The following is a 13,046-nucleotide window of genomic DNA, read 5'->3' on the forward strand; positions in this document are numbered from 1 at the left end:
GGGTCCGTGGGAGTTGAAATTGGCAACAAGGGTTTTAACAATTAATCGCAAATGGTCCGTAATGAATTGTTCAATCCATTGACGATTTGAATTGGTCCAATTTGAAATCTGTACTTCTCTTGCAAGTCATATCTTCTTGCAGTTGCAGAATTGTTTCTTTGGGATTCGTAGTTTAATTATGCATTTGTTTTCAAATCACAATAAGCAAATACTGCTTTAACATGTAATCACGATACGAGGAATGAAATCGATAAGTAAGCGAGGCTCAAATCCGTGATTAACTATAAATCCGTGCAAATCTTTGAGAAAAAGAGATGGAAAAACTGACGGACCAAATCTTAACTTAGAAAATATCAAACGTAGAATTTTTGGATGTTAATTTCATCTGAATGCAGACTAAATTACACCATCAACGAAGACAACACCATTATATAACTTCCACTTGTATAACACATCACGCTTATGTTTAAAGTTTTCGGGGAAGGAGGAGGAGTTGACCTGACCCGCGTAAATGTGTCTAATAATTGGTCAAATATTACATCTAATGTAGTGATTTTTCAATAGGTAATGTAGTGTCACTTCAATTGAGGATTATTATTTTATTCTCTCTCTTTTTCATGCACACGCACGCACACACACACATATATACATGTATATGTGCGCGCGTGCGTGCGCCTATATATATATATATAAACACAGACATATATATTAAAAAAAGATGCATAAAATATTTTCTAACCTAAGGTAGATTGGCTAAACTTTTTTTTTTACAAAATGCAATAATATTTTAAAAAAAAACACAAAAATAGTTCACGGGAAAGTAGAATAGTTGTGGATTACTAAAGATTCTGTACAAATCCGTACTATTCTCATGACCGGTAATTATGTTCTGTAGCATAGCATAGGATACTTCAATTTCTTAGAGATTTAATTGTAAATTTAATTGTAAAGAGGCTAATGCTCTCATATCCCGTAACATGAAAAAGAGTTTCTCTTCAGTCCATTATCTCACAATTGTTATCATAGTCTTTTATGGCTTTTGGCTTTCTAACAATTGTTATCCATTGGATTTAAGTGGTATAAATATGAGAAGTTAGGTTGTAAAGCGTCTAAAATCAAAGTTTAAGGTACAAATAGAAATAAATTGTAAATTTGGGGTGCAAAGTGGAATCAATTCTTTCATACACATTTAATTTTTCTCCTTCCCTAGAGTGTACATATGTACATCACAATAGTCCTGATACCGTCCTCTAAATTGGCTTTCTTTAATGCTCCAACCATAAGAATCGTTTTTCTTCCCTTTCTCCTCTGATTAATCGCCACCTTATATTTCCAGGTTAATAAATTTGTTTGTGAGCGCACTTGATCGGAGGTGGAGTGAATGTGTGATTGTGTTTCTGCTAATTTGTAAAGGAACTGCGCGGATCAATTAAAGAAGGAGAAATTAAGCATATGTACTTGGGGCCTGCATTAAATATTCAATTTCTTTTTTAACGCAATAGTCATTAAAAGAGCTGCACTTGATTACACATTCATCGAACAATTAATTCCTGTATTTGTGAAAGATGGCACCGTTGTGAAGAAGCATGTGTCAGATTAATTTGCCATTATGTACTTTGTTTTTCTCATTTTATGGAGGTCGTAAATAAATAAATACAGTATTTTCAGTCCATTAACATGATGAAAACTGCAACGGGAAAGGACACTTTAATCAATAAATATGCGGTTCAACACTTCAACAACTTGAATCTTGAAGGTTAAAAAAAAAAAAAAAATCCCATGCAAATTTAGAACTTATAGTAAAATCTGTCTGGTCAAAAAAGTTCTCTGTTATTTTGAGACTGGAATTTATTTAGACATGCGATCAACGTTGTACAATTACAGCGCTAAATATTTGATCATCCGAAAATGAATGATTCTGCTGGTACTTGTGATGACGGTGCTCCCGCCGGCGGATTTGCTATTGCTGCATAAGGAGATGGTCCTCCCACCGGAGTCGGTGGCTGGACCCCCCAGGGTGATGGACCTGATGGTCCTTGTACTGATGGAGGCACTGGTGTTGTTACGGGTGATGGTGAAGGTTTTGGAGGGTGGCGTTTGTGGCCGTGGTGTTTGTGACCATGATGGCGGTGGCCGTGGTGTTTGTGGCCATGATGGCGGCGGCCGTGGTGGTGGTGGTCATGTGGTCTTGGTGCATCTGCGGCTGGTGGCTCTGATGAATCAAGATTAAACTGCCCGTCATTAGACCCTTCTTCTGAAGGATCTAGCCGCAGTTCATCATCAGATTCTGAAAATTCATGTGAATTGTCGGAATCAGTATTTGGCTCAGGTCGAGCTTTTGAATTGGTGATGAGTGCCACAACTAAGAAGAACACTAGCAAGTGTTTGATAGACATGGCTGCAGGTGAATTTCTTGTCAATGTGCATCCAAGACTGAAGAGAGCAGATTGTTTTATAGTAAAACATTGGCAGGAATCCCCATTCATTTCTCGACCTTTGTGCTGTAACTCCTTGTATCCAGTGATTTCCTTCCTTATTAATCTACAATAAAACAGGAGGGATTTAATTGACTTGGTTGACAATTGTAGCCTCCCCTTTATCTTTTAGCAATAAATGCCACGCGCTTGAAAAAAATTATGAAATTACTTGCCATGGTAGAAAGCTTCTTTAGGGAAAGTAATAAAAACCACCGGGCCAAAAGCCGGTGACCACTAGGGATGTAATCGAATCGAGCTGCTCGCGAGAAGCTCGAGTTCGAGTCGAGTTCGAGCATCCAGAAGCGATGCTCGAAGGTTCAACGAGCCTTATCGAGCATTTTAATTTTAATTATTTAATATTTTTAATTTTAATTATTTAATATATTATTATAAAATTACCCTTATACCCAAAAGAATTGTCGAATTTACGAAATGTTTCAAGTCATATAAAAATTTTAAAAGGGCAATAATGTCTTTTTGCTTAAAAAATATTAAGAAAATAAAATTTAATAACTCGAGCTCGAACGAGCTCGAGCGAACTCGATAAGGCTCGAATGGACTCGAGCCCATGCGAGTCGAGCTCGAGTACTGTGAGCAAGCTTCGAGCTCGAGCTCGAGCTCGAACTCCAATAATACTACTCGCTCGAGCTCGAGCACCCTAACTGTATGTCGAGTCGAGCTCGAGTATGACGATACTCGAGCTCTACTCGACTCGATTACAACCCTAGTGACCACCACCAATGCATTAAAACTTGATGCTTTTCTCCCACCAATTTGTCACATAAAAAAATGTGGTTTTGCTTAAAAAATTTAGGCGGGTGCATAGTGCACCTGTCTGATTCGGTGGTGGTTCGATCCCCTCCGAATTATCCTTGGATATCTTCAGATCCTTCCCCTCCCCCCTAGTGTAGGATAATCTATCGTATCAACAAAAAAGAAAAGAAAGTAATAAAGCTTTTTTATTCCTTTCCTTTTTTTTGGGCGGTCAATTTAATTAATGGGTTTTTCTAACGGTTATTCATCTAACAACTATTATCCTAATATTCACCTAATCTACTTTGTACATACATATATTAATAATTATTATCTTCTCTTGCATTTATATACTTTCCTTATTTAATTTTGCCTACCTGTATTTATTTACTTTTCTTAATTAATATTATATTTTCAAAAATATAACATTTGAAATATATTTTAGCGAGTGCCCATAGGCAATATTATAAGACCAAGTTGGGGCAAAAGCGTAACTCTATATAAATCCATCATTGTGATTTTGAATTGTAAAGTAAATTCTAAATGTGATTATAGTTTAGACAAAATAGTGTCCGAATTATTCTACACGTTATTGAGTTAGTATTTATGACCACCTGAGTTTTTTTTCTTTTTTTTTTAATAAATTGTGATTTCATTTGCACAATTACTAAACTATCCCCCAACATTTTCAATTGTTGTCGTCTCTGAATTTCTTCCTTGTCTTTTTTTTAATATATTTTTTAAATATGTCTCTATAGTCGAATCCTTGATCTCTTATAAAGTAGTAGATAATCGTCCAGGATTGATCAACCATTGAAAGTTAGATTAGTATTGTAGTTATGTAAGCTTAATTTATCAATCATCCGTTGACTATGCGATCACAAAATAATCACATCCTCAGATGTAAAATTTTATCTCTAATTTGGAAGTACAATTGGATGATGTGGTTAACCTTAGCCATATGGTCTGTGGAAGACATAGTAGACTATTATGTGAAAATTATAAAAGTAAGAGGAAAATATTGAAACCTGGTTCAAGAGATAGGAGGATATCAGACAATTAATCAAGTTTTATCTTGCAATTAAGTTGAACATTATAAAACGAAAAACAATAAGATTATATAATTCCGCGAATATTTTGACATTTATATTTGAATGTAACCACGGATAGAAATTGTCATACAACTCGAAAATGCTCAACGCTGATAGGTGATCTTATTGGTGCATATTTCGGAGGTGCTCTCTATCTTTTGTCAGGCCGCCCGCCGCCGGCCCGTAAACGCTAGTTTTTCTCCTTGTGGTGGTTTTGCTCCTAGCGAAGTTGGTGGTAATGACGAAATTGGCGGTACCACAACTGGGACAGGAGCAAATGATACCGATGTTTCCGATTGTCGTGGAGCTTGTGATGGAGATGGTGCTCCCAAGCTTTCGCCGGGCTGCCTGCCAGGAGACCCTGGTTTATCTTCTCCTTGCGGTGGTTTTGCTCCGAACAAAGGTGGCGGTGATGACGAAATTGGTGGTATCACAACTGCGAGAGGAGGTATTGATTCTGGTGGTTCCGGTTGTCGCGGAGCTTGTGAGGGAGATGGTGCTTTAGGTGGTTGGGGTGGTGGTTTAGGGCGCTTGTGAGGGAGGCAGTTGACATTCGGCTTATTATGATCGCTTCTTTTTAAGGGTTGTAGCCAATCTTGGCCAACACAAAACGGAACAAACAGATCACCATCGTTTTCTTGATCCCTTGGCTCAGGTCGAGCAGCCAAGCAATCAATGGTCAAAAATACAAGTGCAAAGAAGAACACTAGCAGGAATTTAGCAGACATGGCTTGTTGATTTCTAGTGAATGTTTGGTGGTGGAGATTGCAGAAGGAAAGGTGATGGATTTATAGTGGAGTGAGTCGAGTATATTTTTTCTTTTTTCTTTTTTGAAGAAATTTGTTGTAACGCTTCAAATTGTGATGGCATACTCAAAACATCATATTTGTCTGTAAATCTTAGAATAATCCAAGAAAAAGTTAATTGGTTTAATTTACCATTATAGATTTTGGTTTTTTGTAACTAATGGTTAGGTGTAGCTTAAATGCCATGTAACTTGCTTCCAATTTTCGGTGAATCCAAATGCAAAACCAGAAGTATTTTGAAAATGATCGAAGAGGATGTACGTGAAGTATCTAATTCAACAGCACCTTTGCACATGAGACAAGACTGACAAACCAAAATTGCAATTGGAACTACAATTATGCCCCGATAATTTGAATTGCCAAGCCTAGAACTGAATTTCAAAGAGATGAGAGAATTAGACTCAGCCGATTTGGTTATTAATTATTTTTAATTTTAATTAAATCATCCTTGCAGCTGCAAAGGTGACTCAATCGTTTGGAAGAGCATCGTGCTATGAGCATGGAAAATGAATAGGCTTCAAGCTTAAAATGATTTTGGCAAATCATGTATGTATGAATACAGGTATAAGAAGCTCAAGCAGCTCCAAGAACGATCAAGATCAATATATGCCTTGCGTGCTAAGGGCGGGCTAATTAATATGTTAAAAGACCGAAAAAAGCCATAATCATTGCAGCTACAAAAAAGGAGTGAAAACAGTGTGCTTGGATGGGAGATTATTTTGAAATTTTTTTTGGAATAACTTTTTTTTTTTAAATAACACTGCATGTTAGTTTTACTTTCTGGAAAATTTTAACATTAACTTGGTGTCTTTTTAAGGATAAATTACATTTTATTCTGTTGTGGTTTAGAATTTTTCCACATAAGTCTCGGATATACATATAATTATAAAAATTATACATCACCCTTGAATTTTGAGCTAAAGTATATATAGGGTTGAAAGATGAACTAAGCTACTCCATACTCGAATCGAGTTGATTTTGGTAAAAACTCGTTCAAACCTGTGTTTTCAGGCTCGGACCGGACCGGCCGGTCGGACCGGGAACCGGGCAGACATCCGGTCCGAGCTAGCTAAAAAACTCGGCTGTTAAAAAATCGGTCAAACTCGGTCATAACTCGGGTTGGACCGGTGAACCGGAATTTTTGATTAACTCCGATTTTTTATTTTTTTCCATTTTCGGCCTTTTTTTGGGTCAGACTTTGACAAATTGACCAACTAAAAACGCTAAAAATTGACTGAAAAAATAGAGCAAAATTGACAAAAGCTTTCGTGAGCTTCTGTTTGAGTCAATTGAGTGTTTCTTCTTCAGCCGATAGGCGATAACCTCGCCGATAGCCGTTCAGCCACCACCGCCGCTCTTGAGATCCATCGCCGATCTCTGGCCTCCATCACTCTTGAGATCCACAGCCTTCAATCGCTGGCCTCCGCCGCCGCAACACCACCAGTTCGTTCAGATTTCAAGAGAAGCAAGTAGTTAGCAAGCGGGTGAACTGAAGCTAAAGCCTAAATCTGGTAATTTTTACAATCTGAAGGCTATTATTGCTGATTTGTTATGCTAAAGTTGATATGTGGCTGGAATTTTTTGATTCATTATGCTGGGCCTTCGGGATTGGATTTTGCGGGTGTGAAACTAATACGAAGGCCACAACTGTTGTGCTCTGTTCTCAGTTCTCTCCCTTTCTTTTATGCACGTTTCTCCCTTTCCAGCTAACTGAATCACCTATATGAAAGACAAATGTATCAGTTTGCAAATTTATTGTTGCCCGAATATGATGCCTGTGATTTTTCAAAAACTTTACTATTATGGCGTATGTTAAAAACTTTCTACCATTTTTACATGGATGAAATGGATGAGGATTACATGGAAGGGATGAAATGGATGAGGATTACTTTGAATGGAAGATGATTTTGAGAGGACAGACAAGTATGATAAACCTCCAGGTCTTATAATTTAGCACCGCCAATCATATGCACATTTTAAGAGCTAGACCTTCTCACAATTCTTGCCACATTTTAATGGCTCCGTGATTTAGAGATCAGGTTCGACCCCCTCAAATTCTTGTAATTTTTAATTTTAGTTGCATGAATAAATTAAAGGGTCGGCATTCCTCTCCTGTATGAGGTTTGCCATTAAAAAAAAACTATTATGTTAAAAAAATGTGTAATAGTAATTATGATAAATCTTGTTCTTAAAATCATAAACCTTGATTTTATTTAATTAATATCTTATCTGTTTAGAAAAATATGAATGAGAAATTGTTGAATTTTGACAAGCTCATTTTGGACCCTGAAGCCCAATGAAATAAAAGGGCCGAGTTTGAGCCATAATGTTTCAAAACCCAAATCGATTTAACCTGAAACTAGTTGTTATGTTTTTCACTAAGTCTAAACTTGGCTACTTCAGAACCCAACCTATTAGGCTCAATTGACATGCCTAAAGATACGTTGTATATGGCATTAGTGAAATTTTCCTAATTAATCAGGTGACTCTGGTTGAAAAAGATCCGGTGGATTATGATCCGGTGGATATAAAAAGAGGTCTTATGATCCGGTGGATTATGAAACTATTGATAAAGTTTAATTTTGGGTAATTGATGAGGAACAAGAAGGAGAGCTTGATTATGATGAGTTAGAAGAAATGATTGAAGAAGAATTTCCCAAAACTAGCGAGAATGAAGCCTCTCAATCACGTAAGTTTATATTTGCTAACTTTATTTAAGTTTCTTTTTAATTTGTGTCTATTTTTGAATATTTTTATTTATGAGTATTTAAATGATTTGTAGATAAGAAAGACACAAATATTGTGCAACTTGATGATGAGGATGATGTTGATGATATCGACTTCGAAAGTTATGAAATTGGAGATAAGGATGATGAAAATGAAGATGAAGAATGGCTTAGATAGTTCTTTGGAACATGGTGTTTTATTTAGATTGATATTATCAAGCATTTGAACATGAACTTGTTACCTTATTTGGATTGCTATTTGTTAATGATTGAACATATATGGGATTTCTATTTTATAAATTTGTGAGTTTGGATGAATTTGGTGAATTGTTTGATGAATTAGATATAAATTTAGATGACTGGGTTCTTTGGTTATATTTTGTAAATTTGATTTGCAGGTATGTGTGTGTGTATATAATATATATATATATATATATATGACGTATATATGACGTCATCCGAGTCGACCCCCTATCGACTCCGGTCGAACCCATTGACCCCTGACCCCCGACCTCTACCGAGTCGAGTCCCGGTCCGAGTTTGAAAACATAGGTTCAAACTTGATTTGCCAACTAGTCAATCCAAACTTAAACAATGTTTTATGTTCAATAACATTCAAGTTTGATAAAAAAAAATTTCATTCAAATTCGATTCAACAAATAATCGAGCCAAGTTTGAACGAAATTTCAAACATGTTAAAATAATCAAACAAGTTTGAATACTAGGGTGTTCGGTTTGATTAGATTCATTTACACCTCTAAATACATTGTTGCCCCTTCTACTAAAGTTAACTATAAAAAAGGGTACATTTGACAAATGGCATTCTTACTTGACTTTTTCTTTATTTCCTTAATTTCTTTTTTTTTTCAAATTTTTTTTCTATATTAGCACATGTGTTTTCTTTTTTCTATTTTTATAATTTTTCTCCTACGATCATGTGGAAAAATGCCAAATTATAAAGGGTAACTTTTTTAACTTTTTTTTTTTTTGGTAAGTTACAATGTGGATGGTAAATCCTTTTACCTCATTTCAAAGATAAGTAACGGAAAGGAACTATTGGTCTCCTATATCAATTACCCCCATTACAACCATCCACAAAACTAAAGATCATAGAGACAAATTGGAAAATTTGGCAATGAAATACGTTCGTTGGTATTTGGGAGGATAACCAAGAATATAATAGGAAAAAACAATGCCGACATTCACACTAATTCAGGATAATATGGTACTACATTACATGTTTTTCCTTAATACTACATTACGTTAGTCTCAATAAACTCAATATGAAATTTGATGAGTCGGAGATAAAGGTCTATCCTCAAAGGAAGGAATATGAATATTTTTCTAAAGATAAAATACATTATTTAAGAGCTATTGAGATAAGGATTATTTTGCAAAATCTTGAAAATACCCCCCAAACAAGGATTTCGTTTACACACGAAAGAAATTGAGTATTTTCTTCAATTATAACTACATATATAACTACATATGTAAGAAAGACCCCAAAAGCAGCAATGAATCATCCAGCTACATTGATCATGTAAAAATTGCTGAGGTACAAGGCTTTTGCCTCTTCCTCTTAGTTCTACGCTCTTCCTCGACCTTCCATGCTAATTTCTGCAGAGGGCAGATGATTATGGGGCGGTGCTATAAGTTTCCTGCACCTCGTTCGACATCTCAACGGCTATTTCTTCTAATCTATCTGAAGGTGATAGGGCGAAATTGTGATAGTTTTCTACTTCTTGATCTGCGTCAAAATTCCCTGTTCTTGAAGGTGCCAGGGAGTTTTCATCTTGGTTCTCTTCGCCTCCGGAAGGTGACAGGGCGGAACCAGAAGACTTCTCCGCCAATTCATCGATGGACTTTATTTCTTCGGCATCCATCTTGCCTAAAGGTGATGCGGCGAAATCGCCATAGTTCTCTGGCTTCTCTTCCGTGTCCAACATTTCTGAAGGTGGCAGGCCTGCATCAAAAAGTGTCTGCACCTCATTGTCAATTTCCAGCAATCCTGAAGGAGATAGGGCTTCATCGATATAGTTCTTTACGTCTTCTTGTATCTCAGCGGCCTGACCTTCCCCTACTTTGGAAGCTAATGGGGCGAGATGGCGCTTGATTGCCTCTTCTTTCAAGGTATCAATTACAGCCTGAGCTTCCACATATAGTTGTTCAACAGGACTCAATTCGGGGCTGTTAGACAGCAGCCGAGTAGAAGTTGAGGGAGTGGCTAGGACCACGATGCCTAGCAACACCACTAGCAAGGACATCTTAGACATGGGATTTTCGGAGAATCAGCAACAAATTTTTTTTTTTATTTTGTCTTTTTCTTTTTTTTTTGGGGCGATGTTGAAAGAATGAGATGGTGAAAGAATGAGGGAAGATTGGGTGCTTTTATAGTTGAGTATGTTTGTACATTTTGAAACGAGTGTCAGCTAAGCTACTTTGCATTGTTAATGGTGGAAATTGATTTTCTCTCTGCGTATAAATTGCATAACAAGCAACGTATGACATAGAATTAGTGAAGAATTTACTTAATTTATCGTACAGAATTAACCAGCCGAGGATTATTTCTCTTGATGGTGCTTATGAGAGATTATACTGGCTGTTTTGTTACTTGTGGTGGTCTGGTTAGTGGTTATGGAGATGTTTGCGGTATTGCCTCGATAATATAGAGCGGTCCATTCTTTTCTGTAACAAGTGAATGTCGTGTAACTCAAATTCTGTTGGCACGCATCTACACACTACAGACCATCAATAGTGTAGACCGACCAACAGTACTCGAAGAAGTTGTTTATTAGTAGTTAAATTGAAATTAGATCTATCAGGTTCATCCAACGAATTTGTGTCTATAATGTAAGAGTTACACAGATTTAGAATCAGCAAATGATAATTTTTTTTTCTAGGTAAATTTTTAAATTAATCTCTGTTATACTGACAGCGTATAAGCTATCGAATTTGGACGCATGTTACTGTCATCTTAATTTAAATTTGAATTCTAAATTTTTTATGTGTAACATCATTCAGACCCGCTAATATATACACTACCAGTGTAACAAAAGATTTATCCTATAAGTTTTTATTTGTTTGCTTATTTGTGAGCTCAGTGTAATGATTAACTTGCTTAAAATTGGCTTAATCATGCAATCCAATGCTTTTAGTATTGGCACGGTGATTCTTTGATCAACATTCACGTTACTTTCAAGGGAATTAGAGAAAGAGAAACCTACCTTTGAATCAGAAGGACAACATTTTTTTGTTGGAGGGAGGAAAACTACAACCTCTAGATTAGAAGAGCACCCTCCTGGAGGTTCGAACTCTTAATTTGCAAGGATTACATTTGATGCTCTACCTGGTGGCCATCTCATCTGACGTGAGTTTGTTAACTAAAACACCAATCAACGAGTTCAATTTTTTCATTTTCCTTGATTGAATCATTGTCCAACTTCTTAGCACTCTATGCACTCTCCTAGAGTTTTTGAGATCAAGAAATTCTAGATGAATACATTAACTTTAATTAGATGCTCCATTTCTGTATGAGAATTGTTAATGAAAGGCAAGTTTAACGGTAACAAAATGAAACTGAAAAAAAAAAAATCAACATATGACTTGTTTGTTTAATTGGGTTTTTTTTTTTTTGTTTTGGGGGAGGAGGGGGGAATTCTGAACAACTTAGAACGTAGCAATTAGTTGGTGGTGCTCTTTTGTTTCGAAAACGCAGAAACAACCAATTTGATTGCCGCTGTACTTGTTACCTCTTCTGCGGATAAATTTAGTGTTTTATCTGCATTTTTGCTCGTATAAAAATTTGATAAAAGGAAAATAAAAGAACGACACAATCTGGATTTGTTTTACATTAAGCTTTATATAAAGGATAGCTACCAAAACCAAGAGAAGAAACTCTATTAACAAGAATCCTCGGATATGTTTCTATGTTGTTCACACCATATTATCCTCACCAAATTCATTAAAGATACGAAACGAAATGTTGATAGAGTGGTAAGAACCACAACCCTAAGGAATTGGACTAGCAGGGATCGATTTAGCAGACAAAAGGTCTTTTCTTAGAATTCTAGGAGTTGTCTGCAGGCTTATAATCAGAAGTTGGTCCGAGCTCTTGAATTGCTTTACCGATGAAAACAAGGGAAAGGGTCCCCTTTGGTAGATGCTTGTTTCAAGTGTCTGTACTCATGAAATTAATTGTCAATCCATGCATAAATTACTTGCAAATGCTTATCATATAACTGAAACCTACTTGACTAATGAAAACTCCCCTGACCATGTTACATCACCAACTGCAGAAATCAGGAACTATTCTATTGCCTGTCATGTAATTGCCACAAAATTTGAGACTGAAATTCCTGAAACGAATGATTACTCATTTATTTTTTAAAGACGACAATTACCCACCAAAGGCCAGGCATCTGAATCATGCAATAGACTAATGGAAGCCAAATGAATTTGTGAACCAAACCTCACATATAATTACACGTACATTGTCCTCAATAAGTCCAAAAAGGATGGAGAATAATGTAGACAATCAAACTGTTCTGACAATGATATTGTACAGCATCATCCTTAACAAATCCCAAAAAGAGATTAATAAAGAACTAATTATTCTAGCTATATTTGATCATGTAATTAGTGCTGAGGTAAATGGCGTTTGCCTCTTCCTCTTGGTTCTATGCCTCTTTCCTCGATCTTGCATCCCAAACTCATGGAGCTTTATGTCTTCCCCTTTTAAAGATCTGTCTGGGCGTCTGCGGCAATATCTTCTGCAGCAGCCTTTTCGTCTTCCAATCTGTCCGCAGGTGACAGGGAGTAAAAATGATATTTCTCTGCTTCAACATCAATACCCCATTTTTTTTCTGGTTTCAGAGATTCACCATCTTGTTGGTTCTCCACCACTTTCTCTGCCTCAACGCTTCCCGAAGCTGCTACGGTGGAATCGCTCAGTGTCTCAGCCAATACTTGTGGGGGACTGTTTCTGTCAAGAGATTCTACTTCGCCATCAATGATGTGGCCATAGTTGTCCTGCTCACCCTCCGTCTGAGCGTCATTGTCAGCAGGTGACAGGGTGAAATCGCCAAAGTCCAATACGTTCTCTTCAATGCCCCATGTTGCTGAAGGTGGGAGGGCATCAAAATACTTGCCCACCTCGGCATCGACATCTGTTGTTGCTGAAGGTGAAAGAGCTCC

General features: G+C 36.7%; 1 long non-coding RNA gene across 2 annotated transcripts; it reads left to right on the forward strand.

Moving 5' to 3' along the window:
- The first annotated feature begins 6,355 nt into the window (after window positions 1-6,355).
- LOC113734278 (uncharacterized) lies at window positions 6,356-8,171 on the forward strand. 2 transcript variants are annotated; one of them, XR_003459256.2, is made up of 3 exons: window positions 6,356-7,166; window positions 7,610-7,816; window positions 7,910-8,171. It is a non-coding gene; the product is annotated as an uncharacterized lncRNA (long non-coding RNA). The 2 variants fall into 2 exon arrangements; XR_003459255.2 differs by having other exon boundaries at window positions 6,357-6,638.
- The last annotated feature ends 4,875 nt before the right edge of the window (window positions 8,172-13,046 follow it).

Source organism: Coffea arabica, chromosome 3c, assembly GCF_036785885.1.
Source record: "Coffea arabica cultivar ET-39 chromosome 3c, Coffea Arabica ET-39 HiFi, whole genome shotgun sequence".
Taxonomy (NCBI): domain Eukaryota; kingdom Viridiplantae; phylum Streptophyta; class Magnoliopsida; order Gentianales; family Rubiaceae; genus Coffea; species Coffea arabica.